The 22500-nt window shown below is 38.5% G+C and overlaps 2 non-coding genes and 2 pseudogenes across 2 annotated transcripts; all 4 read left to right on the top strand.

Annotated features, from left to right (window-relative positions):
- Positions 1-501: 501 nt before the first annotated feature.
- On the top strand, positions 502-680 carry LOC117577499 (5.8S ribosomal RNA). Its single transcript, XR_004573257.1, has one exon. It is a non-coding gene; the product is annotated as a 5.8S ribosomal RNA (ribosomal RNA).
- Positions 681-1034: 354 nt separating this feature from the next.
- On the top strand, positions 1035-11699 carry LOC127566310 (large subunit ribosomal RNA; annotated as a pseudogene).
- Positions 11700-18276: 6577 nt separating this feature from the next.
- On the top strand, positions 18277-20276 carry LOC117577526 (small subunit ribosomal RNA). The gene has a single exon (XR_004573277.1). It is a non-coding gene; the product is annotated as a small subunit ribosomal RNA (ribosomal RNA).
- Positions 20277-20846: 570 nt separating this feature from the next.
- LOC117577514 (5.8S ribosomal RNA) lies at positions 20847-21024 on the top strand (annotated as a pseudogene).
- Positions 21025-22500: the final 1476 nt, after the last annotated feature.

Here is a 22500-nt window from a genome sequence, read left to right as displayed (position 1 = left end):
TATGTAACTAATAAATATAAATATTTTATTCAATCATATGAGATACAATTATGCAACATATAATAATTTAAATTAGCTAAAAACCGTTTGTCATGTATTATTATTATTATATATACTGTATTAAGAGTGTTTTATGTGTTTTGGATAAAATAAAAAACTGCGTGTATATGTACCATAATATACATGCGTTGCAAAATGTATTGTGCATATTCCAGTGCGCATACATTGGTTCGCAACACCTAAAGAAAAACAATGTTGTACCTGTTTGCAGGTTAACGCTTTACATATGTTGATCATAATAAATAAATTTAGCTAAAATATACTTGTCATATATCTTATTATTATCGATTATGTAAAACTAAGACATTTCGCAACATTTATTTAGGTATAAAAAAAAAAATTTTTATTGAAGGAATTGATATATGCCAGTAAAATGGTGTATTTTTTAATTTCTTTCAATAAAAATATTCTTGACGTAATGAAATAAAAAAAAAATTGTATCACTCTAAGCGGTGGATCACTCGGCTCATGGGTCGATGAAGAACGCAGCAAACTGTGCGTCATCGTGTGAACTGCAGGACACATGAACATCGACATTTTGAACGCATATCGCAGTCCATGCTGTTATGTACTTTAATTAATTTTTTAGTGCTGCTTGGACTACATATGGTTGAGGGTTGTAAGACTATGCTAAATAAGTTGTTTAAAATTTTTCGGAATTTTAAGCACATTGTATATTATTGGATAATATAAGTGTGAATCTAAAAAGTTCTCGCTTAAGATATTCATAATATGAATTAATAAATGAAAATACTAAAACTCTGTTGCATGAGAAATTTGAAGAATTATATGTTCTTTATTCATTTCAAATAATATTGAGGAATGTCTAGCATAAAATATATTATTTTATAAACTAGAATTGCCTCTTATTAACGAATATGGTATAAAGAATAATTTTGTGAATATTATGGACCTTCAAGAAAAAAATAGTATATTTCAAAATAGGCAGAGAATTGTCTATAAGTGTAATTAAACAACCTCAACTCATATGGGACTACCCCCTGAATTTAAGCATATTAATTAGGGGAGGAAAAGAAACTAACAAGGATTTTCTTAGTAGCGGCGAGCGAAAAGAAATCAGTTCAGCACTAAGTCACTTTGTCTATATGGCAAATGTGAGATGCAGTGTATGGAACGTCAATATTCTAGTATGAGAAATTAACGATTTAAGTCCTTCTTAAATGAGGCCATTTACCCATAGAGGGTGCCAGGCCCGTATAACGTTAATGATTATTAGATGATGTTTCCAAAGAGTCGTGTTGCTTGATAGTGCAGCACTAAGTGGGTGGTAAACTCCATCTAAAACTAAATATAACCATGAGACCGATAGTAAACAAGTACCGTGAGGGAAAGTTGAAAAGAACTCTGAATAGAGAGTTAAATAGTACGTGAAACTGCTTAGAGGTTAAGCCCGATGAACCTGAATATCCGTTATGGAAAATTCATCATTAGAATTGTAATATTTAATCAATATTATAACGATAGTGTGCATTTTTTCCATATAAGGACATTGTAATCTATTAGCATGTATGGAATTTATCAAACAATTTGATAAGAGTTTATTTAAATTAGAGTGCTTGCATTTTAACATAAAATAAATTTCAAAAATTTGATAAAGTGCTGATAGATTATATGAGTACAGTGCGTTAATTTTTCGGAATTATATAATGGCATGATTATCATTGATTTTTATGTTTATTATAAGCACTTGTATGATTAACAATGCGAAAGATTCAGGATACCTTCGGGACCCGTCTTGAAACACGGACCAAGGAGTCTAACATATGTGCAAGTTATTGGGATATAAACCTAATAGCGTAATTAACTTGACTATTATTGGGATTAGTTTTTTAACTATTTATAGTTGATTAACGCAATCCCGGGGCGTTCTATATAGTTATGTATAATAATATTTATATTATTTATGCCTCTAACTGGAACGTACCTTGAGCATATATGCTGTGACCCGAAAGATGGTGAACTATACTTGATCAGGTTGAAGTCAGGGGAAACCCTGATGGAAGACCGAAACAGTTCTGACGTGCAAATCGATTGTCAGAATTGAGTATAGGGGCGAAAGACCAATCGAACCATCTAGTAGCTGGTTCCTTCCGAAGTTTCCCTCAGGATAGCTGGTGCATTTAACTGTTGTATAAAATAATCTTATCTGGTAAAGCGAATGATTAGAGGCCTTAGGGTCGAAACGATCTTAACCTATTCTCAAACTTTAAATGGGTAAGAACCTTAACTTTCTTGATATGAAGTTTAAGGTTATGATATAATGTGCCCAGTGGGCCACTTTTGGTAAGCAGAACTGGCGCTGTGGGATGAACCAAACGTAATGTTACGGTGCCCAAATTAACAACTCATTCAGAAACCATGAAAGGCGTTGGTTGCTTAAAACAGCAGGACGGTGATCATGGAAGTCGAAATCCGCTAAGGAGTGTGTAACAACTCACCTGCCGAAGCAACTAGCCCTTAAAATGGATGGCGCTTAAGTTGTATACCTATACATTACCGCTAAAGTAGATGATTTATATTACTTGTAATATAAATTTTGAAACTTTAGTGAGTAGGAAGGTACAATGGTGTGCTTAGAAGTGTTTGGCGTAAGCCTGCATGGAGCCGTCATTGGTACAGATCTTGGTGGTAGTAGCAAATAATCGAATGAGACCTTGGAGGACTGAAGTGGAGAAGGGTTTCGTGTGAACAGTGGTTGATCACGAGTTAGTCGGTCCTAAGTTCAAGGCGAAAGCCGAAAATTTTCAAGTAAAAAAAAAGTAACTAAAATTTATATTTTGTCATAATTAAAAAACTTGAATAATTTTGAACGAAAGGGAATACGGTTCCAATTCCGTAACCTGTTGAGTATCCGTTTGTTATTAAATATGGGCCTCGTGCTCATCCTGGCAACAGGAACGACCATAAAGAAGCCGTCGAGAGATATCGGAAGAGTTTTCTTTTCTGTTTTATAGCCGTACTACCATGGAAGTCTTTCGCAGAGAGATATGGTAGATGGGCTAGAAGAGCATGACATATACTGTTGTGTCGATATTTTCTCCTCGGACCTTGAAAATTTATGGTGGGGACACGCAAACTTCTCAACAGGCCGTACCAATATCCGCAGCTGGTCTCCAAGGTGAAGAGTCTCTAGTCGATAGAATAATGTAGGTAAGGGAAGTCGGCAAATTAGATCCGTAACTTCGGGATAAGGATTGGCTCTGAAGATTGAGATAGTCGGGCTTGATTGGGAAACAATAACATGGTTTATGTGCTCGTTCTGGGTAAATAGAGTTTCTATCATTTATGGTAGTTTCTTGTTCCCCGGATAGTTTAGTTACGTAGCCAATTGTGGAACTTTCTTGCTAAAATTTTTAAGAATACTAGTTGGGCAACCAGCTAGTTCTTTTAAATTATAACGATTATCAATTAACAATCAATTCAGAACTGGCACGGACTTGGGGAATCCGACTGTCTAATTAAAAACAAAGCATTGTGATGGCCCTAGCGGGTGTTGACACAATGTGATTTCTGCCCAGTGCTCTGAATGTCAAAGTGAAGAAATTCAAGTAAGCGCGGGTCAACGGCGGGAGTAACTATGACTCTCTTAAGGTAGCCAAATGCCTCGTCATCTAATTAGTGACGCGCATGAATGGATTAACGAGATTCCTACTGTCCCTATCTACTTTGGCCGTGTGGTTGGCGGCAGGGTGGATGTAGTAAAGAATACCAACCACAGTGGACCCCCACTTATCGTAAAAGGCGATTAAGGAGGTACGGCACCAACGTTAACTGTTTGGAGTTTAATTGGTAGTATAGTAGCAAATACGACACCTGACCAGAGGTGATTTTCTGGTACCACGGGAACCAGGTGCCTGCGGACTTGTCCGTCCTGGTATTTGGTGCGGCCCTTCGGGGAGTATCGTGGTGGCTGTGGTAGTCCAAAGCGGACAATGAGGATTATACTCAGCGTGGAGTTGCGTATCAACCGGTTGCCGATAACCAAAAATCGGAAGAGGTTTTAGGTGGGCCTCGCTCCCCACACAGGAGGAAGTGTCCAGTCCAAACAACTGGCCTTCAAATGTGTACCTGCGGTGAATTCCAAGGGGGCGCTGATCAACGCTTAATTTGATTCCTAAGCTCGGGCTTCGTGGGATTAAGCCAACATGGCAGGTGCTCACGTTAAACTCGAGTTTATTTCTGTCCCTATCTACTCAGTTGCGAACGAACTTCCGAAGTGAGCAGACGTGCGTCCCGTGCGCTCCGTACGAAAATCGCGTAACACGATAAAAACAGTGCCGACAAAGACGGAATTTAGTGTGTCCCGTGCGGGAACCTAAACGCAATAATTTGGATAGAAAATAGTGACAGTGACACTTAGATTTTCCGAGAAATTTAATTTCTTTTGTGGAAAATTAATACCACGTGCGTGAAAAGTTCTAGTTCTAGTTCTAGTTCTAGTTCTAGTCCTAGTTCTTTCAGTGAATAGCAATAAAAGAAGAAGAAGAAAATAAGAAAGTTGAGAAAAGCTCACAGTTTTTGTCACGGACAAAAGCTTGTTAATTTGGACCTTACACTGAGTACACTGCTTGCCACAAGTGTACTGGTTGCACTGCTTGGGTTTACTGCTTGCAGTATTTCTTCTGCGGTTGTTGTGATGAACAATAAAATGCGCGGAATGTCGAGTGTGTGTAGCGAGTCTGAAATGTCCATTTCAGAGGATCGCCCAAAAGTGAAAGAGAAAAGGAGCAGACGGGCGCGGAATAGGGCTGTATCGTCGCCCATCTTGGTTGCGAGCGACGATGCCTCCTCTGCCAAGCGGCTGGCTGTCTCCTTCATTGGAGCCAACGCCGATGGAGCAGCCGTCAACGATGTCGCCACTGGATCCGCCGCTGGAGCCGCCGCTGGAACCGCTGCTGGAACCGCCGCTGGAGTCGCCGATGGAGTTGCTGCTGCTACTGCCGCCCCTGCACCCGCTACGGTGGAGGCTATCGCCCGAATGAGCGGGCCTGCCTGTCCAGCTCCTGCTGGTAATTTTGTTGCTGCCAGTGTGGTGAAGGAAGGGTCTGATGCCGTATTGGCTCAGCTGGCGGGTGTAGACCAGACGGTGAGGTCCGCTGTGCTGCGCGCTGGAATGGCGCCGGAAGCGGCCATCGCCGTTTTGGAGGCAACTGCCCGGCTTGGCGAGCTGGTGACCGCGCTAGTTGTGCGAAACGCCGTTTTGGAGACGAAGGTTGCGTTGTGCCAACCAGCTGCTGCGCCCTTTACGGCCCCAAGTACGAGTGGTGCTGGCACCAGAGCTGTCTCCGGCGTTGCCCCGATTGCCGCACCTCGAAATGCTCCTGCAGCCAAGAAGCCCGTGGAAACGTGGTCGGCTGTGGTGACGAGCAAGGACCCGACAGTGTCGGGCAAGGAGATTGCCGATAAGGTAATGAGCCAAGTTGCTCCAGCTCTGGGCGTTAGGGTTCACGAAATCCGTGAATTGAAGCGCGGTGGCGCCGTCATTCGTACGCCGTCAAGAAGTGAAATCAAAAAAGTGGTGGCCAACGCGAAGTTCAACGAGGTCGGTCTGGAGGTTGAGCGCAACCGTGGAGTGAGGTCGAAAGTCACCGTGTTCGACGTGGACACAGCGATTCTACCGGAAGTCTTCATGGACGAGCTCTATGAGAACCACTTCAAGGAGGAGTTCTCGCCGTCGGCCTTCAAGAAGATGGTGCATATGGCGTCGAAGCCGTGGTCGGTCACTGACGGTGTCAGAATCAATCTGACACTAGAATGTGACGAAAAGGCGCAAGCGGTGCTTGATAAGACCGGACGGGTCTACATCAAGTGGTTTTCCTTCCGCTGTAGGTCGCTCGTCCGAACATACGCGTGTCATCGCTGTGTGGGATTCGACCACAAGGTTTCACAATGCCGATTGAAAAACGAAGTATGCCGCCAATGCGGGCAGACCGGCCATGTAGCGTTGAAATGTGCTAGCCCGGTGGACTGCCGAAACTGCCGTTTCAAGGGGCTTCCCTCCGGGCATTACATGCTGTCGGAGACGTGCCCAATATATGGTGCGGTCTTAGCAAGGGTGCAAGCTAGACATTAAAATGTTTAGCTTCATCCAAGCTAATTGTGGTCGAGGTCGAGCCGCTACCGTTGAGTTTGCAACTCGGGTGCGAGACTCCCGCCACATGTTCGCTTTGGTGCAGGAACCATACGTCGACAAAAGACACGGCATTACGGGCATTCCAGCCGGGATGCGTGTGTTTGCTGATCGGCGTTTGAAGGCTGCCATCTTTTTGGACGACCCGGATGCCATCTGTATGCCTATTGAGTCGCTCATCACGGACTTTGGCGTATGCGTGAGTGTCACTGGAAGATTTGGCTCAATCTTCCTGAGCTCCGTGTACTGCCAATACAACACTGATTTGGAACCGTACCTTGCGTATCTAGATGCCGTGCTACTACTGGCTGGTAGCAATCCGGTTATCTGTGGCTTGGATGCGAATGCAGTGTCCCCCTTGTGGTTCAGCAAATCGCTCGAGCGTGCTCGTGGCGACTTGAACCGCCGAAGGGGTGAGCTGCTGACCGAATGGATTCTAGAATCCCGAGCCGGCGTGCTAAATGAGGTCAGTAGTTTGTATACGTTCGATAATCACCGCGGACAGAGTGATATCGACGTCACGATTGCCAACGAAGCAGCGCTTATGTGGGCCGCATATGACTGGAGAGTGGACGAGTGGGACCTCAGTGACCACAACACGATTTGTGTTGAGGTGACGCGAGACCCCAGAGACACAGTTGAGAGCGATGCTCCTGTTCCGTCCTGGAACTTCTCCAATGCACGTTGGCAGTCGTTCCGTGGTGAGCTTGTATGCAAGCTTGAGGAATTCCCGCAGGACTACACGGAGATGTCCATTGATGACCAGGTGTCTGCAACGCGTGCACTGGTTCACAGTGTATGCGACCATGTATTTGGACGCAGGCAGCCGAGAGCCGTTCGGAAAGTGGTCTGGTGGAATGCCAACCTCAGTACGAAGCGCCGAGAGGTCAGGAGACTGAGGCGGCGGCTACAGAATGCTCGTCGTCGTGGCAGCGATGAAGCAGGGCGACTTGCTACCGACCTGCGGATCTCCGTGGGTCAGTACAAGAAGCTTATTCTGTCGGCAAAGGAGGACAACTGGCGTCGCTTCGTTGGAGATAATCGGGATGACCCCTGGGGGCATGTCTACAGGATTTGCCGACGTCACAAACGGAATTCCGAGCTGGGCTGCCTACGGGTAAATGGCGAGCCAGTCGTAACATGGCACGACTGTGCGAAAGTGCTCCTCCGTAACTTTTTCCCCGTTGCGGAGTCGAATGCACCGATTGCCATCCCAGATGTGCTTCCGCCCACACTCGACGAGTACGAAGTGAGTGCTTGTGTCGCCAGGCTACGGAGCAGACGCTCGCCTGGCATGGACGGCATCACTGGAGTGATCTGTAAAGAGGTTTGGCGTGCTATTCCGCAGCATCTTACAGCGTTGTATTCCCGCTGTTTAGCCGAAGGACATTTCCCTTCTGAGTGGAAACGCCCGCGCGTTGTGCCACTTCTCAAGGGGCCCGATAAGGACAGGAGCGATCCTGGCTCTTATCGTGGTATATGTCTGCTACCAGTCTTTGGTAAGGTGCTCGAGGGTATCATGGTCAGCCGAATGAAGGACATGCTCCCGGAGGGCTGCAGATGGCAATTTGGATTTCAACCTGGACGCTGTGTGGAGGATGCCTGGAGACACGTGAAGAGTACTGTCGACGCCAGCCCGGCAAGATATGTACTCGGAATCTTCGTGGATTTCAAAGGAGCATTTGACCACGTGGAGTGGGATGCTGTGCTACGCCGGCTGATCGACTCAGGCTGCCGAGAAGCCAGCTTGTGGCGAAGCTTCTTCTCTGGCAGGAGTGCGTGCATCGTCAGCAGATACGAGGAAGCATCTGTGCTGGTGACCAGAGAGTTGCCCCACAGGGTTCCATCAGTGGTCCATTCATTTGGAACCTCATGATGGACGTGCTTCTTCGGCGCTTGGAGCCTTTGTGCAAACTGAGCGCGTATGCAGACGACTTGCTGCTTCTCGTTGAGGGAAACTCCCGAAACGATCTGGAGTCGAAAGGAGCGGAGTACATGTCCATCGTAGGAGCTTGGGGAACAGAGGTAGGCGTGTCCGTCTCCACCAGTAAGACGGCTGTCATGTTACTGAAAGGCCAATTATCGGCTAATAGGCGGCCTGGGGTACGGTTTGCTGCTGGAGCAAGCTTGCCCTACGCTGACAAATACCGGTATCTGGGCATCACGGTCGGCGAGCGGTTGAATTTCAACCCGCATATCGCGTCTTTACGTGATCGGCTGAGCGGAGTCGTTGGTGTTTTGGCACGCGTACTACGGGTCGACTGGGGGATCAGTCCCCGTGCCAAGCGGACCATTTACACTGGACTCATGGTGCCTTGTGCGCTATTTGGTGCCTCAGTGTGGTATGCCACGGCGATGAGACTAGTAAGGGCCAGGAGGCACCTATTGTCCTGCCAAAGGCGCATCCTTCTTGGATACCTACCGGTGTGCCGTACAGTGTCCACTGTGGCACTGCAAGTTCTTGCTGGTGTTCCCCCGTTTGATCTGGCTGCCAAGAAATTGGCAATTAGTTTCAAACTCAAGCGCGATCACCCGCTGGAGGAGAGCGACTGGCTGTTTGGTCAAGATCTGTCGGGTCTTAATCACAAGCAGAAGATGGCGATGCTGGACGACCGTATGCTGCAGGAGTGGCAAAGCAGATGGGATAATGGTGATGAACCCGGCCGGGTGACTCATCTTTTTATCCCGGATGCTGGGTTCGTCTTCAGCAGGCGAGACTTCGGTTTCAGCCTACGTGCTGGATTCCTGCTGACAGGCCATGGATCGCTGAATGCATTTCTGCATGAGAGACGTCTAAGCGGAACGCCTGCATGTCTATGCGGTGCGGATAGCGAAGATGCGCTGCACGTTCTGTGTGTATGCCCCATATATGCAGATTTGCGTCACCTCGATGGACTTGGGATCGAATACCTGCATGGCGTCTGGAGGGTTTCTGGAGCGGTGGCGACACAGGAGAGGATGCAGCTATTGCAAACATTTGCCGATGCCGTGTTCACAAGGCGTCGGCAATTGTTGTACCAGGAGGCGACGAATGGGCCGGCAGTCCCGAGCTGAATGGCTAAAACTGCATCACCCGTGTGGTTGGCGGGTCTTAGAATTCCTCCACAGCTTCCTGCTTGTCGTATGAGGCGACTAAACGGATAATTTCTTTTTGGGCTGTCAGTCCCGAGCTGAAAAGCTAAAACTGGCCTCACCCGTGTGGATGACGGGTCTTAGAATTTCACCACAGTGGACCTCCACTTATCGTACGAAGCGATTCTCGAGGTGCGTCACCAACGCTAACTGTTTGGAGTTAAATTGGTAGTACCCTTGTGGGTACGAAACCTGACCGGAGGTCTTCTGGTACCACGGGAGCCAGGTGCCCGCGGACTTTTGTCCGTCCTGGCACGGGTTGTGGCCCTTCGGGAGCATCGTGGTGGCTGTGGTTTATATCCAAATGCGGAGAGAGAGCGGAGTGCTCGACGTGGAGTTGCGTAATACAACCGGTTGCCGTGAACCACAGATCGGCAGAGGTTTTAGGTGGGCCTCGCTCCCCACACAGGAGGAAGTGTCCAGTCCAAACAACTGGCTCTTCAAATGTGTACCTGCGGTGAATTCCAAGGGGGCGCTGATCATGCTTAAATTGATCCCTGTGCTCGGGCACCGTGTGATAAGTCACTTGTGACAGGTGCACACGTAAAACACCGGAATTTATGTCCCTATCTACTTTGGCCGTGTGGTTGGCGGCAGGGTGGATGTAGTAAAGAATACCAACCACAGTGGACCCCCACTTATCGTAAAAGGCGATTAAGGAGGTACGGCACCAACGTTAACTGTTTGGAGTTTAATTGGTAGTATAGTAGCAAATACGACACCTGACCAGAGGTGATTTTCTGGTACCACGGGAACCAGGTGCCTGCGGACTTGTCCGTCCTGGTATTTGGTGCGGCCCTTCGGGGAGTATCGTGGTGGCTGTGGTAGTCCAAAGCGGACAATGAGGATTATACTCAGCGTGGAGTTGCGTACGTATCAACCGGTTGCCGATAACCAAAAATCGGAAGAGGTTTTAGGTGGGCCTCGCTCCCCACACAGGAGGAAGTGTCCAGTCCAAACAACTGGCCTTCAAATGTGTACCTGCGGTGAATTCCAAGGGGGCGCTGATCAACGCTTAATTTGATTCCTAAGCTCGGGCTTCGTGGGATTAAGCCAACATGGCACATGGCAGGTGCTCACGTTAAACTCGAGTTTATTTCTGTCCCTATCTACTATCTAGCGAAACCACAGCCAAGGGAACGGGCTTGGAATAATTAGCGGGGAAAGAAGACCCTTTTGAGCTTGACTCTAATCTGGCAGTAAGGAGACATAAGAGGTGTAGAATAAGTGGGAGATATTAAATTTCGGTTTAGTATCGACAATGAAATACCACTACTCTTATTGTTTCCTTACTTACTTGATTAAATGGAACGTGTATCATTTCCTAGCCATTATACGGATATATTTATTATATCTTATGGTATTGGGTTTTGATGCAAGCTTCTTGATCAAAGTATCACGAGTTTGTTATATAATCGCAAACAAATTCATTAATGAGAGAGTGCATTTATGTGTTCTTAAATTAAAAATTTGGTATAACTCCAATTACTCAGGTATGATCCAATTCAAGGACATTGCCAGGTAGGGAGTTTGACTGGGGCGGTACATCTCTCAAATAATAACGGAGGTGTCCCAAGGCCAGCTCAGTGCGGACAGAAACCACACATAGAGCAAAAGGGCAAATGCTGACTTGATCTCGGTGTTCAGTACACACAGGGACAGCAAAAGCTCGGCCTATCGATCCTTTTGGTTTAAAGAGTTTTTAACAAGAGGTGTCAGAAAAGTTACCATAGGGATAACTGGCTTGTGGCGGCCAAGCGTTCATAGCGACGTCGCTTTTTGATCCTTCGATGTCGGCTCTTCCTATCATTGTGAAGCAAAATTCACCAAGCGTTGGATTGTTCACCCATGCAAGGGAACGTGAGCTGGGTTTAGACCGTCGTGAGACAGGTTAGTTTTACCCTACTAATGACAAAACGTTGTTGCGACAGCATTCCTGCGTAGTACGAGAGGAACCGCAGGTACGGACCAATGGCACAATACTTGTTCGAGCGAACAGTGGTATGACGCTACGTCCGTTGGATTATGCCTGAACGCCTCTAAGGTCGTATCCGTGCTGGACTGCAATGATAAATAAGGGGCAATTTGCATTGTATGGCTTCTAAACCATTAAAAGTTTATTATTCATTTAATAGACGACGATGGATGTGATGCCAATGTTACATATAACATAGTAAATTGGGAGGATCTTCGATCACCTGGTGCCGCGCTAGTTATATATTAAAACATTATTTAATACAATGACAAAGCCTTGAATCAATTGTAAACGACTTTTATAACAGGCAAGGTGTTGTAAGTGGTTGAGCAGCTGCCATACTGCGATCCACTGAAGCTTATCCTTTGCTTGACGATTCGATAAAATATATATGTTTAAGGCATATATAAAAAAATATTATATATATATTTATATATATAAATATGCAAAATTGTATGCATAATTATTAATTATGTGTTATACAATTACGCATATAAGAAGAAAATTTATATAATATATAAATATATTATATATATATAAATAAATAATATATCTATGTGTACAAAATATACTTGTGTATTTTAAATATGCATTTATTTAGTATGCGTTAGTTATATATATTTATTTGGTAGCAAAAGGAACGCCATTATATTAGTGGCGAAAATTAATAATATGCATAGTAAGTATATCTATGTATACAAAATACTTGCATATTTTATATATGCATTTATTTATTATGCGTTGGTTATATATATTTATTTGGTAGCAAAAGGAACGCCATTATATTAGTGGCGAAAATTAAGAATATGCATAGTATATCTATGTGTACAAAATACTTGCGTATTTTATATATGCATTTATTTATAATGCGTTGGTTATATATATTTATTTGGTAGCAAAAGGAACGTCATCATATTAGTGGCGAAAATTAAGAATATGCAAAGGTATATCTATGTGTACAAAATACTTGCGTATTTTAATATATGCATTTATTTAGTATGCGTTAGTTATTTATATTTATTTGGTAGCAAAAGGAACGCCATTATATTAGTGGCGAAAATTAATAATATGCATAGTAGTATATCTAAGTATACAAAATACTTGCATATTTTATATATGCATTTATTTATTATGCGTTGGTTATATATATTTATTTGGTAGCAAAAAGGAACGCCATTATATTAGTGGCGAAAATTAAGAATATGCATAGTATATCTATGTGTACAAAATACTTGCGTATTTTATATATGCATTTATTTATAATGCGTTGGTTATATATATTTATTTGGTAGCAAAAGGAACGTCATCATATTTAGTGGCGAAAATTAAGAATATGCAAAGTATATCTATGTGTACAAAATACTTGCGTATTTTAAATATGCATTTATTTAGTATGCGTTAGTTGTATATATTTATTTGGTAGCAAAAGGAACGCCATTATATTAGTGGCGAAAATTAAGAATATGCATAGTATATCTATGTGTACAAAATACTTGCATATTTTATATATGCATTTATTTATTATGCGTTGGTTATATATATTTATTTGGTAGCAAAAGGAACGCCATTATATTAGTGGCGAAAATCAAGAATATGCATAGTATATCTATGTGTACAAAATACTTGCGTATTTTATATATGCATTTATTTATTATGCGTTGGTTATATATATTTATTTGGTAGCAAAAGGAACGCCATCATATTAGTGGCGAAAATTAAGAAATATGCATAGTATATCTATGTGTACAAAATACTTGTATATTTTAAATATACATTTATTTGGTAAGCGTTAGTTATATATATTACATGATTTGGTAGCCAGAAGGACGCCATCATATTAGTGGCGAAAATTAAAAATATGCATGGTATATCTATGTGTACAAAATACTTGTGTATTTTAAATATACATTTATTTATGTTACATGAATTTGGTAGCCAGAAGGACGCCATCATATTAGTGGCGAAAATTAAAAATATGCATGATATATAAAAAATATATATACATTTATGTATGTATCTATATGAACAGAATACTTGCGTATTTTAAGTATGCATTTATTTCATACACAATTATGTGTTTGGTAGCAAAAGAACGCCATCATATTAGTGGCACAAATTAAGACATGAGATATGAGTTCAACTTTGACAAAAAATTTCAACATATGAAAATTGAAGAAAAAACTTTTTAAATAGCATTTTATACTGTTTATTAATATAATGAGATAAGATTTTGAATTTAACTTGAGAAAAAGATTTTTTGGACTTGGTGAATTTTTTATTGAACTGCAGCCATATGATATGAGGTTCTACCGAGAGATGAGTTCAACTTTGACAAAAAATTTCAACATATGAAAATTGAAGAAAAAACTTTTTAAATATCATTTTATACAGTTTATTAATAAAATGAGATACAATTTTTGAATTTAACTTGAGAAAAAAATTTTTTGGACTTGGTGAATTTTTTATTGAATTGCAGCCATATGATATGAGGTTCTACCGAGAGATGAGTTCAACTATGACAAAAAATTTCAACATATGAAAATTGAAGAAAAAACTTTTTAAATATCATTTTATACAGTTTATTAATATAATGAGATAAGATTTTGAATTTAACTTGAGAAAAAGATTTTTTTTGACTTGGTGAATTTTTTATTGAACTGCAGCCATATGATATGAGGTTCTACCGAGAGATGAGTTCAACTTTGACAAAAAATTTCAACATATGAAAATTGAAGAAAAACCTTTTTAATTATCATTTTAAACAGTTTATTAATATAATGAGATAAGATTTTGAATTTAACTTGAGAAAAAGATTTTTTGGACTTGGTGAATTTTTTATTGAACTTCAGCCATATGATATGAGGTTCTACCGAGATATGAGTTCAACATTGAAAAAAATTTCAACATATGAAAATTGAAGAAAAAACTTTTTAAATATCATTTTATACAGTTTATTAATATAATGAGATACGATTTTGAATTTAACTTGAGAAAAAAATTTTTTGGACTTGGTGAATTTTTTATTGAACTGCAGCCATATGATATGAGGTTCTACCGAGATATGAGTTCAACTTTGACAAAAAATTTCAACATATGAAAATTGAAGAAAAAACTTTTTATATATCATTTTATATAGTTTTTTAATAAAATGAATTAAGATTTTGAATTTAACTTGAGAAAAAAATTTTTTGGACTTGGTAAATTTTTTGGACTTGGTAAATTTTTTATTGAACTTCAGCCATATGATATGAGGTTCTACCGAAATATGAGTTCAACTTTGACAAAAAATTTCAACATATGAAAATTGAAGAAAAAAACTTTTTAAATAGCATTTTATACTGTTTATTAATATAATGAGATAAGATTTTTAAATTTAACTTGAGAAAAAAATTTTTTGGACTTGGTGAATTTTTTATTGAACTGCAGCCATATGATATGAGGTTCTACCGAGATATGAGTTCAACTTTGACAAAAAATTTCAACATATGAAAATTGTAGAAAAAACTTTTTATATATCATTTTATACAGTTTTTTAATAAAATGAGATAAGATTTTGAATTTAACTTGAGAAAAAAATTTTTTGGACTTGGTGAATTTTTATTGAACTGCAGCCATATGATATAAGGTTCTACCGAGATATGAGTTCAACTTTGACAAAAATTTTAAACAATGTTAAACAATTTACGATTGTACTAGTATTTAATACAAATTATTGATAAAAAAATAATGAAGTTTTGCTGTTGTATTATTAAATATAGTGCCACATAAAGATACATTAGGTGGTAGACCTTAGTAAATATGAGCGGGTTGTAGAAAAACGTGTCACACAAAAATATATAGGGGTGGTGAGGTCGGGCAGGCATGTGTCATATGAGAAAAATTTCACAAGTGAAATATATATGTCTATGTATATGGAGTGTAATGCCGGCATAAGTCATATATAAATAATATATATGAAAATAATCATATAGAAGGCAATATGATTAAAAAAGTTAAAAATAATGAAGTTTTACTGTTGCATTATTAAATTAGTGCAACATAAAGATACATTAGGTGATATATACCTTAGTAAAATGAGCTGGTTGTAGAAAACGTGTCACAAAACCTATATAGGGGTGGTGATGTCGAGCAGGCATGTCATATGAGAAAAATTTCACAAGTGAAAATATATATGACTATGTATATGGAGTGAGTCTTGCCGGCATAAGTCATATATAAATAATATATGAAAATAATCATATAGAAGGCAATATGATTAAAAAAGTTAAAAATAATGAAGTTTTACTGTTGTATTATTAAATTAGTGCAACAAAAAGATACGTTAGATGGTAATACTAAATAAAATAAGAGCATTGTAGAAAACGTGTCACAAAACCTATATAGGGGTGGTGAGGTCGGGCAGGCATGTCATATGAGAAAAATTTCACAAGTGAAATATATATGACTATTTATATGGAGTGTCATGCCGGCATAAGTCATATATAAATAATATATGAAAATAATCATATAGAAGGCAATATGATTAAAAAAGTTAAAAATAATGAAGTTTTACTGTTGCATTATTAAATTAGTGCAACATAAAGATACATTAGGTGGTATACCTTAGTAAAATGAGCTGGTTGTAGAAAACGTGTCACAAAACCTATATAGGGGTGGTGATGTCGAGCAGGCATGTCATATGAGAAAAATTTCACAAGTGAAATATATATGACTATGTATATGGAGTGAGTCTTGCCGGCATAAGTCATATATAAATAATATATGAAAATAATCATATAGAAGGCAATATGATTAAAAAAGTTAAAAAATAATGAAGTTTTACTGTTGTATTATTAAATTAGTGCAACAAAAAGATACGTTAGATGGTAATACTAAATAAAATAAGAGCATTGTAGAAAACGTGTCACAAAACCTATATAGGGGTGGTGAGGTCGGGCAGGCATGTCATATGAGAAAAATTTCACAAGTGAAATATATATGACTATTTATATGGAGTGTCATGCCGGCATAAGTCATATATAAATAATATATGAAAATAATCATATAGAAGGCAATATGATTAAAAAAGTTAAAAATAATGAAGTTTTACTGTTGCATTATTAAATTAGTGCAACATAAAGATACATTAGGTGGTATACCTTAGTAAAATGAGCTGGTTGTAGAAAACGTGTCACAAAACCTATATAGGGGTGGTGATGTCGAGCAGGCATGTCATATGAGAAAAATTTCACAAGTGAAATATATATGACTATGTATATGGAGTGAGTCTTGCCGGCATAAGTCATATATAAATAATATATGAAAATAATCATATAGAAGGCAATATGATTAAAAAAGTTAAAAATAATGAAGTTTTACTGTTGTATTATTAAATTAGTGCAACAAAAAAGATACGTTAGATGGTAATACTAAATAAAATAAGAGCATTGTAGAAAACGTGTCACAAAACCTATATAGGGGTGGTGAGGTCGGGCAGGCATGTCATATGAGAAAAATTTCACAAGTGAAATATATATGACTATTTATATGGAGTGTCATGCCGGCATAAGTCATATATAAATAATATATGAAAAATAATCATATAGAAGGCAATATGATTAAAAAAGTTAAAAATAATGAAGTTTTACTGTTGCATTATTAAATTAGTGCAACATAAAGATACATTAGGTGGTATACCTTAGTAAAATGAGCTGGTTGTAGAAAACGTGTCACAAAACCTATATAGGGGTGGTGATGTCGAGCAGGCATGTCATATGAGAAAAATTTCACAAGTGAAATATATATGACTATGTATATGGAGTGAGTCTTGCCGGCATAAGTCATATATAAATAATATATGAAAATAATCATATAGAAGGCAATATGATTAAAAAAGTTAAAAAATAATGAAGTTTTACTGTTGCATTATTAAATTAGTGCAACATAAAGATACATTAGGTGGTATACCTTAGTAAAATGAGCTGGTTGTAGAAAACGTGTCACAAAACCTATATAGGGGTGGTGATGTCGAGCAGGCATGTCATATGAGAAAAATTTCACAAGTGAAATATATATGACTATGTATATGGAGTGAGTCTTGCCGGCATAAGTCATATATAAATAATATATGAAAATAATCATATAGAAGGCAATATGATTAAAAAAGTTAAAAATAATGAAGTTTTACTGTTGTATTATTAAATTAGTGCAACAAAAAGATACGTTAGATGGTAATACTAAATAAAATAAGAGCATTGTAGAAAACGTGTCACAAAACCTATACATGGTGGCAGTGTGTGCTCATCACGTATATATGTATTGGATGCATATATTTCAGTTTGCATATTAAGTAATAATTATGTTATTATTAATTAATTATATTAGTCTCATCCGATATAAAAATTGATACTATTATATGGTTATATAATTATTACTATTATATAAGCATATAATGTATTAAATGTCTTTTTCAAAAGAAGACGGTGTTTCGTAGCTAAAGAATTAATATTTTGTGAATAATTGAAAAATCCTCTAGGACACTATTGTGGACGGAGGTTTTTTACTAATATAATATTGTCTACACGTAAATGCAGAATTAGATAAAATTATCAATTTGTCATCAAAATAAAATAATTTTTTATTCAATTAATTGAATTTAAATTATAAATATGCATGTGTGATATAATATATTTAGTAAGTTGAAATAAAATGATATTTTTGAACGATTATATGCATATATATTTTATATATAAGTATATATATTTATATAAACAATTGTGAATTATAACTAGCGAACGTGAATGCTATCTAATTATGGCCACATTCGTATAGTACATGTCAAGTATAACATATATATATATACAATTATTGAATATTATCGTTTGTTATTCAAAAATATTTGTGAGTTGTCATGTATTTTACATATTTGAAGATTTATGTAATTATATTTTAAATATATTTACATAATGAAATGAACATTATTCTGGTTGATCCTGCCAGTAGTTATATGCTTGTCTCAAAGATTAAGCCATGCATGTCTAAGTACACACGAATTAATAGTGAAACCGCAAAAGGCTCATTATATCAGTTATGGTTCCTTAGATCGTTAACAGTTACTTGGATAACTGTGGTAATTCTAGAGCTAATACATGCAATTAAAACACGGACCTTCTGGAACGTGTGCTTTTATTAGGCTAAAACCAAGCGATCGCAAGATCGTTACACTGGTTGAACTCTAGATAACATGCAGATCGTATGGTCTCGTACCGACGACAGATCTTTCAAATGTCTGCCCTATCAACTTTTGATGGTAGTATCTAGGACTACCATGGTTGCAACGGGTAACGGGGAATCAGGGTTCGATTCCGGAGAGGGAGCCTGAGAAACGGCTACCACATCTAAGGAAGGCAGCAGGCGCGTAAATTACCCACTCCCAGCTCGGGGAGGTAGTGACGAAAAATAACAATACAGGACTCATATCCGAGGCCCTGTAATTGGAATGAGTACACTTTAAATCCTTTAACAAGGACCTATTGGAGGGCAAGTCTGGTGCCAGCAGCCGCGGTAATTCCAGCTCCAATAGCGTATATTAAAAGTTGTTGCGGTTAAAACGTTCGTAGTTGAACTTGTGCTTCATACGGGTAGTGCAACTTACAATTGTAGTTAGTACTATACCCTTTATGTATGTAAGCGTATTACCGGTGGAGTTCTTATATATAATTAGGTACTTGTACTTTTTTATATGTTCCTCCTATTTAAAAACCTGCATTAGTGCTCTTCATCGAGTGTTATTGTGGGCCGGTACAATTACTTTGAACAAATTAGAGTGCTTAAAGCAGGCTTCAAATGCCTGAATATTCTGTGCATGGGATAATGAAATAAGACCTCTGTTCTGCTTTCATTGGTTTTCAGATCAAGAGGTAATGATTAATAGAAGCAGTTTGGGGGCATTAGTATTACGACGCGAGAGGTGAAATTCTTGGACCGTCGTAAGACTAACTTAAGCGAAGCATTTGCCAAAGATGTTTTCATTAATCAAGAACGAAAGTTAGAGGTTCGAAGGCGATCAGATACCGCCCTAGTTCTAACCATAAACGATGCCAGCTAGCAATTGGGTGTAGCTACTTTTATGGCTCTCTCAGTCGCTTCCCCGGGAAACCAAAGCTTTTGGGCTCCGGGGGAAGTATGGTTGCAAAGCTGAAACTTAAAGGAATTGACGGAAGGGCACCACCAGGAGTGGAGCCTGCGGCTTAATTTGACTCAACACGGGAAAACTTACCAGGTCCGAACATAAGTGTGTAAGACAGATTGATAGCTCTTTCTCGAATCTATGGGTGGTGGTGCATGGCCGTTCTTAGTTCGTGGAGTGATTTGTCTGGTTAATTCCGATAACGAACGAGACTCAAATATATTAAATAGATATCTTCAGGATTATGGTGTTGAAGCTTATATAGCCTTCATTCATGGTGGCAGTAAAAATGTTTATTGTGTTTGAATGTGTTTATATAAGTGGAGCCGTACCTGTTGGTTTGTCCCATTATAAGGACACTAGCTTCTTAAATGGACAAATTGCGTCTAGCAATAATGAGATTGAGCAATAACAGGTCTGTGATGCCCTTAGATGTCCTGGGCTGCACGCGCGCTACAATGAAAGTATCAACGTGTATTTTCCTAGACCGAGAGGTCCGGGTAAAACCGCTGAACCACTTTCATGCTTGGGATTGTGAACTGAAACTGTTCACATGAACTTGGAATTCCCAGTAAGTGTGAGTCATTAACTCGCATTGATTACGTCCCTGCCCTTTGTGCACACCGCCCGTCGCTACTACCGATTGAATTATTTAGTGAGGTCTCCGGACGTGATCACTGTGACGCCTTGTGTGTTGCGGTTGTTTCGCAAAAGTTGACCGAACTTGATTATTTAGAGGAAGTAAAAGTCGTAACAAGGTTTCCGTAGGTGAACCTGCGGAAGGATCATTATTGTTTTAATGCATCTAACCGTTAATAAATTAAATTTGTTTTTCTCTTTTAGGGAATTGCAATATTTAATAAATTATGTAACTAATAAATATAAATATTTTATTCAATCATATGAGATACAATTATGCAACATATAATAATTTAAATTAGCTAAAAACCGTTTGTCATGTATTATTATTATTATATACTGTATTAAGAGTGTTTTATGTGTTTTGGATAAAATAAAAAACTGCGTGTATATGTACCATAATATACATGCGTTGCAAAATGTATTGTGCATATTCCAGTGCGCATACATTGGTTCGCAACACCTAAAGAAAAACAATGTTGTACCTGTTTGCAGGTTAACGCTTTACATATGTTGATCATAATAAATAAATTTAGCTAAAATATACTTGTCATATATCTTATTATTATCGATTATGTAAAACTAAGACATTTCGCAACATTTATTTAGGTATAAAAAAAAAATTTTATTGAAGGAATTGATATATGCCAGTAAAATGGTGTATTTTTTAATTTCTTTCAATAAAATATTCTTGACGTAATGAAATAAAAAAAAAATTGTATCACTCTAAGCGGTGATCACTCGGCTCATGGGTCGATGAAGAACGCAGCAAACTGTGCGTCATCGTGTGAACTGCAGGACACATGAACATCGACATTTTGAACGCATATCGCAGTCCATGCTGTTATGTACTTTAATTAATTTTTTAGTGCTGCTTGGACTACATATGGTTGAGGGTTGTAAGACTATGCTAAATAAGTTGTTTAAAATTTTTCGGAATTTTAAGCACATTGTATATTATTGGATAATATAAGTGTGAATCTAAAAAGTTCTCGCTTAAGATATTCATATATGAATTAATAAATGAAAATACTAAAACTCTGTTGCATGAGAAATTTGAAGAATTATATGTTCTTTATTCATTTCAATAATATTGAGGAATGTCTAGCATAAAATATATTATTTTATAAACTAGAATTGCCTCTTATTAACGAATATGGTATAAAGAATAATTTTGTGAATATTATGGACCTTCAAGAAAAAAAATAGTATATTTCAAAAATAGGCAGAGAATTGTCTATAAGTGTAATTAAACACCTCAACTCATATGGGACTACCCCCTGAATTTAAGCATATTAATTAGGGGAGGAAAAGAAAACTAACAAGGATTTTCTTAGTAGCGGCGAGCGAAAAAGAAATCAGTTCAGCACTAAGTCACTTTGTCTATATGGCAAATGTGAGATGCCAGTGTATGGAACGTCAATATTCTAGTATGAGAAATTAACGATTTAAGTCTTCTTAAATGAGGCCATTTACCCATAGAGGGTGCAGGCCGTATAACGTTAATGATTATTAGATTGATGTTTCCAAAGAGTGTGTTGCTTGATAGTGCACACTAAGTGGGTGGTAAACTCCATCTAAAACTAAATATAACCATGAGACCGATAGTAAACAAGTACGTGAGGGAAAGTTGAAAAGAACTCTGAATAGAGAGTTAAAATAGTACGTGAAACTGCTTTAGAGGTTAAGCCGATGAACCTGAAATATCCGTTATGGCAAATTCATCATTAAAATTGTAATATTTAATCAATATTATAACGATAGTGTGCATTTTCCATATAAGGACATTGTAATCTATTAGCATGTATGAATTTTATCAAACAATTTTGATAAGAGTTTTATTTAATTAGAGTGCTTGCATTTTTAACATAAAATAAATCTCAAAATTTGATAAAGTGCTGGATAGATTATATGAGTACAGTGCGTTAATTTTTCGGAATTATATAATGGCATGATTATCATTGATTTTTATGTTTATTATAAGCACTTGTATGATTAACAATGCGAAAGATTCAGGATACTTCGGGACCCGTCTTTTGAAACACGGACCAAGGAGGTCTAATCATATGTGGCAAGTTATTGGGATATAAACCTAATAGCGTAATTACTTTTTTGACTATTATTGGATTAGTTTTTAACTATTATAGTTGATTAACGCAATCCCGGGCGTTCTATATAGTTATGTATAATAATATTTATATTATTTATGCCTCTAACTGGAACGTACCTTGAGCATATATGCTGTGACCCGAAGATGGTGAACTATACTTGATCAGGTTGAAGTCAGGGGAAACCCTGATGGAAGACCGAAACAGTTCTGACGTGCAAATCGATTGTCAGAATTGAGTATAGGGGCGAAAGACCAATCGAACCATC

Source organism: Drosophila albomicans, unplaced genomic scaffold (assembly GCF_009650485.2).
Source record: "Drosophila albomicans strain 15112-1751.03 unplaced genomic scaffold, ASM965048v2 utg000325l_pilon, whole genome shotgun sequence".
Taxonomy (NCBI): domain Eukaryota; kingdom Metazoa; phylum Arthropoda; class Insecta; order Diptera; family Drosophilidae; genus Drosophila; species Drosophila albomicans.
This window is presented reverse-complemented; position numbering and strand designations above follow the sequence as displayed.